General features: G+C 31.3%; 1 pseudogene; it reads left to right on the top strand.

The window, feature by feature from the left end:
- The first annotated feature begins 3,786 nt into the window (after window positions 1-3,786).
- The window catches only part of LOC102584766 (vesicle-associated protein 1-2-like), a 9,416-nt pseudogene continuing 6,241 nt past the window's right edge, over window positions 3,787-6,961 (top strand).

Genomic DNA, 6,961 nt, shown 5'->3' on the forward strand with positions numbered 1-6,961 from the left:
TCTTGAAAAAAAGAAGAAGAAAAAACACACGTTGATTTTTCTTCAACCAAACTAAGGTGTCTTCCTCTTCTTTTTCCTTAGAAATAAGATTCTGAGTTCTAGTTAACGATCCGTTTGGCCATAGATTTCCCAAGTAATATTTGTGGAAAAAATTGGCAAATAGTGTTTGTCCATACAATTTGTCATTATTTGACAAATATTTTTGGCAAATAACCCAAATTCTCAAATACTAGAAAAAACTAGTACTTGGGCCAAATCTCATTATTTGGGAGCTTTTAAAAATTTAAATTCTACACCAAACTTTAATCTTTTACAAAAACACCCTCTCTAGTAGTTGTTTGCACCGTATTACATAATTTTTTATGTGCACACCAAAACAGTGATGGAATATGAAAGTGATGATATGGTTGTTGATGAAAATAACGAACAATCGGCTCAGAGTAATAAAGTCATGCGCTTCATCTATTTCATCTACTTCACGATGTACGGAATGATGCTTGTTGCACTCACTCCGAACTATCACATTGCTCCAGTGTCATGGACACTACTTGTTATTTGCTGCAACGAAGATCCAATTGAATTGTTGCATGAATCTTGTTATGTCGACGTTTCTATCTTGCTATGTAATATAACTTATGGTTAATTTTGATAGTTTTTAAAACATATGGGTATAAATCATATTTCTTTAAAAAGTGAAATATGTTTCCCAAATACTATTGCCAAACACATGGTGAAATTTCACCCAAATAATATTTACCAAAAATATTTGGAAATCTATGGCCAAATGCTAGCTAAATATGGGCATATAGAGACCACATAATTAATTATTGAGGCTTCCTAGTATGGAAATAATTCCAAATAATTAATTTGAATTATTCTTACCATAATAAATTACAAAGATTCCACTAGAAATTCGCAATTACACTCCACTATTTATATTTTGAAATTTCCCATTAAACACTTATGTAATTCCCCATGTAAAGATTACATATACTAATCAATAAATTAAATTACTGACGAATTTAATTCAATGATTAATTTCCTTTAGAGCACTGCTTAACTTATTTTCATGTGTCGAATTCATAAATCCATTTACAAAGTTTGATATGATGAAAACTTATAAGCTTCTCAAAAAGGCTTATCATTAATCTCTATATCGAGACATGGATTCCATCAACTAACTTATTATTTCACCAAATATGTATTATTATCATCTAATCTACCAGGCATATTGACCCATCTCCGAATCTCACCTTTTAATAAATCAAAACGATAATTACTATATACAAATCATAATAGTTATATCAGGATTGAGAATATAAGTACATTTAACAGTTTAGAGAATATGCTTTTGTCAGTCAGTCCAAAACAACTATCTCTACTCGGTCCCGTTCAATACATACAAAATGCACTAGCACAAGAAATTGGAACTATATATACCGTTCCCTTAATCAAGATAAATTATATATAATCTTGTGCTACAATCGTACCGATGACATGTCAAATTTCCATCTTAGATTGTGAACAAAAATCTTTTTGCTTATAAGAAACAATGATTTAATCCTCTATGTTTGAGCTAAAACTCTATACACTAAATCATCTATTATATAAGTAAACATACACCATAAACAAATATATGATCTATTAATTTTTTTTATTAAAACTGAATAATTATTCTATAATAAATAGTATATCAAAATATATGGTTAATAATATATATCCCAACAGATATATCTAGAAGATTTAATTTCATTCTCATCAAATACAAGCAGGGAATGGTGATGAAAATTAAATTTCATGTCATTGACAAGATTTAATTTTCTATTTATTTATGTAATCGTTTCCCAAACCATTGTCTTAAACTTTCCAAACAACTAGCAAATGATCAAGTTATGCACATCTTGTGCAAATATCTTTTTAGATGCACTCAAATTCATTAAAATAACCATAGATTTAATTTGCTAGTGCCTTCAAACAACTTCGAAGGCATTTAAAATTAATTATTGTCGATGGAAAGAGTTGTAGAAATTAATACCATATATCATATCGATATATAATGGTGGATTCAGAATTTTCATTTAGGGCTAAATGAAGAGAAGGTAAAGAAATAAAATGACCACAATGGAATTTGAACTATGGATGTGAGGGCCAATCTAAAAAGAGATTTACCACTATACTACAACTTACAATTTTTGTTCGTGAGGGGTTTTAAAATTATTATATCTACATAAATTCAGAAAATTTACCTTATATATATAGTGTAATTTTTCGGCGAGAGAGTTCGGGTGAACCCCTAGAGACCATGTGGGTCCTCCCCTGCCGACATATTATAGCGAGGGCATTTACTTATACGCACTTTCCTAAACGTGCTAGAAGGCAAATATATACTCGAGCATGCCAGTATTATCATATTAATTCGTTTATTGCATGTTTTATTTGTAACAAAAAACTACTAGTAAACACAAAGGTCCCTTTTAGAGTAAAATATTGTCAGCACCTACCATGTCAATAATATCGACATAAGACTTTTCTTTTCCATGATTTACAAGTGCATTTTATGATCTTGTTAAGAGGGGTATAGTGAAGCATTCTTGATGTGATGTTATATTCCATTGTATTAAAGGAGTCAATAATTTGCTTCAAATCCAATCAAAGAGCAACAAGTTTTACTTAATTAAAATATATGTACGGTGCGAAAAAACCTAATTGATATGAACAGAGAGATGCCTCCATAATGCTTTCCAAGTTTTGGTTGTGTGTGAGAAAAAAAATCATTCTAAACTTGACTAATAATTGCTTTCATCTGCATTTTTTTAAAACCAAAAGAATATAAAAATTGCTTTCATCTTCTTTTCTTTTGTTTGGAAATAAATGTGTAGTTATAGGCAAACAAAATAAGGAAAAAGAAGAAGAGTGAGAGGTGTGTTATTGAAAATTAGAAACGTGTCACGGGAGACGGGACGAAAGTAGTAAACTAAGATTTGTGGGACCCTATAAAATCAGCAAAGAATTGTATTAACAAGGCACCTGTAAATGTATAGGCTGGCAAGCAGAGAGGTGATAGAAGGAAACTCATGCACTCGTCCCGTCCCCTTCACTTTCACCACTCACCAGTATGATATTAAAAAAAGAAAAGTGATTGAAGTAGCGTGTAAGAATAAAATTGACAAAAATCAATGATTAGTGTGTTATATTATTGGCTTCACTATTAATCATTATAGACTTTTTCAACATAAGTGTATTAGCAAAAATAGTACATAGATTAGTTAGCAATATTTTATTTGAAACGTTTTTTTTATGTTATGTATAATTAATAAAACGGAAAAGGGTCAAAAATACCCCTGAACTATTGGAAATGGATCACATATATCCTCCGTTTGATTTTGGGGTCAAAAATACCCTTACCGTTGGTATATTGGCTCACTTTTACCCCTCAAAACTAACAGATGCCATGTCACTTAAAAAATCACATAAAATCATATTTTTTTGCTGACTTGGAAATTCAAATGGACAAAACTCCCAACATGGCAGCAACAATCCACAAGTGGGGTGGGTGTAATACACCCTTGGCTCAATAAAAGTCCTAAAATGACAAAATTACAGCGAAATTAACACAACATTTTGATACGAAATTTTTATTTCACAATTCTTTATTAAAAAAAATACAAACTTTAATCACTTTTCAGTTTCTTCGGTTAGGAGAACGGCAATGGAAGGATTTTTTTTGTCCATTTGAATTTCCAAGTCAGCTAAAAAAATATGGTTTTATGTGATTTTTTAAGTGACATGGCATCTGTTAGTTTTGAGGGGTAAAAGTGAGCCAATACACCAACGGTAAGGGTATTTTTGACCCCAAAATCAAACGGAGGGTATATGTGATCCATTTCCAATAGTTCAGGGGTATTTTTGACCCTTTTCCGTTTTTATGTTTGCCCCCAAAATCAGGGGGAGGATATATTTGATCCATTTCCAATAGTTCAGGGGTATTTTTGATCCTTTTCCCTTAATAAAATAGATAAGTGTCGAAAACATGAATAATTTTTTTTTTTTTTTAATTTCATATCTAAACTTCTGTGAGTGTGAGTTTTATACTTAAACTATCACTTATTAGTTTGAGAAACACACATCAGTGATGTGTGTTATATACTTTCCCTTTTATTCGCGAAAACCTTTTCACTTGGATAAAATATTCCACATTGATAAAAATTAAATAAACTATTAGGAGTAATATTAGTTAAAAACTAAAGATTAAAGTATTAATATAAACAAAATCATTTTTAAACCCATCCTTTTATTTTAAAATTCTTTTATAAACTATATTTTTTTAAAATTCAGACCTCACCCCCTTCCCCTCGTGCTCCTAATTTTTTATATCTTTTTTTTTTATATTTTTCTTGTTTTGTGTTAGATGTGTACATATATTTTTAGGGAAATATTTTTTTTACTTGCTTACTGAATATAACATAAATAAAATTTTATTAAAATTTTTTTTTGCAACAAGTAAAAAATATATTTGAAATGAGAAAAAACTGAAAGTGGAGAGTTACTTGGGATGGTTATAATTTATTTATTTTAAAAAAACAATATCTAAATTATTATCGGAAGGAATTAGGGGGGAGGGGGGGGAGGATGAAGTAAAATAAATTTTAAAAATTTGTTAAAAGATTTAAAGAAAAAAAATTGGGATGGGGGAGGGGGGTACGGGGAGAGGAAGGGGTGGAGTAGGGTAGAAATATATTTAACATTTATTTTAGATTTTTTTTGAAAACTAGTAATACTATAATCTTTAACTTTAATTAATACTAATAATTTATTTAATTTTTTACAAGGTGGAATGTTTTGTCCATGTGGAGTGTGATGTTACAATTTTTTAAAATAAAAGAGAAAGTGTACTACACACACCATGATGAGAGTGTAATAAACGAGAGGAGTGTATTTCTCAAACTAATAAGTAATAGCTTAGGTATGAAAATTCAAACTCTCAGTAGTTTAGGTTTGAAACTCAAAAAAATGGGATAACTTAAGTGTGCTTTTGACCCTTATCTCTTAATAGAAATCTATAAATAATACCATGAATTTCTATGTATTAGTAATGCAAGAGGAGTTAATGCATGTATTAACATGGTAAAATACTCAATTACCTCTCAAAATCTTTTTTTACTTCTTTTCCTCTATAATTATGGAAGATATTTTTGTATATAAATATTTTAATGCAAGATCAGTGTCAAAAACACACCGAAACTGTTCTCTTTTTTGAGTTTCATACCAAAACTATTGTGAGTGAGTTTATACTTAAACTATCACTTATTAGTTTGAGAAACACACATCAGTGGTGTGTGTAATATACTCTCCCTTTTTATTCGCAAAAACCTTGCCACATGGACGGCAGGGGCACCAATATCTCAAAAGTATGATGGAGGATATTTTCATATCATTTACGATAGTTCGGGGATATATTTTTCATTTTCCCCTTTAATTAATACTAATAATTTATTTAATTTTCGACAAGGTGAATATTTTTTCCATGTGGAGTGTGATGTGACAATTTTTTTAAAATAAAAGAGTGAGTGTACTACACACACCATGATGAGAGTGTAATAATAGAAAAGGGTGTATTTCTCAAACTAATAGTGTAAGCCCAACACTTGAATTGTCATGCCTCACTCTTCCAACAATATCATAGTTACAATGCAACCACAAAAAGAGGAACCACCAGTGATGCAATGCAAGGATACATTCATGCTTCAAAGTTTTGCTGGCAACCCTAGAACTATTGCAAAGGACATTAATCTCGAGATATTCAATAAGAAGTCGGAGAAATACGTAAAGGACTGCAAGCTGAAACTGATTTATATATGTTCCACCTCAAGTGCCACTGCATGTAAGGGAGGGGTCTTCTTCTCCTAGGGCTATAGTATCCGAATATAGCACTGTAAATATATCCGAGCTTAGTAATATTTCAAGGTGATATAATGCACAACAAGACAGCTCGTTTGAGACAAAGGTGAAGGTTTACAGAGTTGTTTGTAGAAAAACAGAAGATTAATCTTTCATAGATTTGAGAAGAAAAAGTTGTATCCAATAAAGCTGTATCACAACTATTTATACATGTACTTCTCATTCTATTCTTAGATCTAGAATGTAACTAACTAACAACTTTATAACAAATTAACTAACTCTTAATTGTAAACTTGAAGAGTAGTTACAGACTCTTATTTCTGTCAACACTCCCCCTCAAGCTTGGAGGAGCAAATATGTTTAGAACTCCTAGCTTGGACAATAAGAGCTCATGTTGTACTATATTTAGTCCTTTGGTTAGAACATCAGCTGGCTGACTTTGAGTTGGTATATAACTGATGTTGATTAACCCTTGTTGCAGCTTATCTCTAATGAAATGACAATCGATTTCAATATGTTTGGTACGTTCATGATAGACTGGATTGGCTGCTAACTGAATTGCAGATTTGCTATCACTGTATATGTTTACTGGAAGAGTAAATCCAAACTCCTTAGTAGCCCTACTAACCATACTAACTCAGCTACAGTAGATGCCAAACTTCTGTACTCAGCTTCAGCTGAACTCCTTGATATTGTTATTTGCTTATTAGCCTTCCAAGACACCATAGACTCTCCTAGCTTGATCACAAATCCAATCACAGACCTCCTTGTAGTAGGACATGCTTCCCAGTCTGTATCACAACTGAAACGACCCCAAAATGCCCGAAAATGTGCTTCGAAAACACCTATAATTGTAATTTCCATATATCTCAAAATCCGTGCATGATTTCGGAAATTCGACTTCATATTCTTATTCGTGGGGTCAAATTGAGTAGGAAATGGGTCTAACCCGAATTTTAGAACAATCGTATCAAAATTCGAAAATCGCAAAGATTTTCAGGGTCAACTTTAAAGGGGCATATCTCTTAGCACACAAGGAACTGGAAGGGCCACAAACTATTAA

The sequence above is a fragment of the Solanum tuberosum genome, unplaced genomic scaffold (genome assembly GCF_000226075.1).
Source record: "Solanum tuberosum cultivar DM 1-3 516 R44 unplaced genomic scaffold, SolTub_3.0 scf00219, whole genome shotgun sequence".
Classification (NCBI taxonomy): Eukaryota; Viridiplantae; Streptophyta; class Magnoliopsida; order Solanales; family Solanaceae; genus Solanum; species Solanum tuberosum.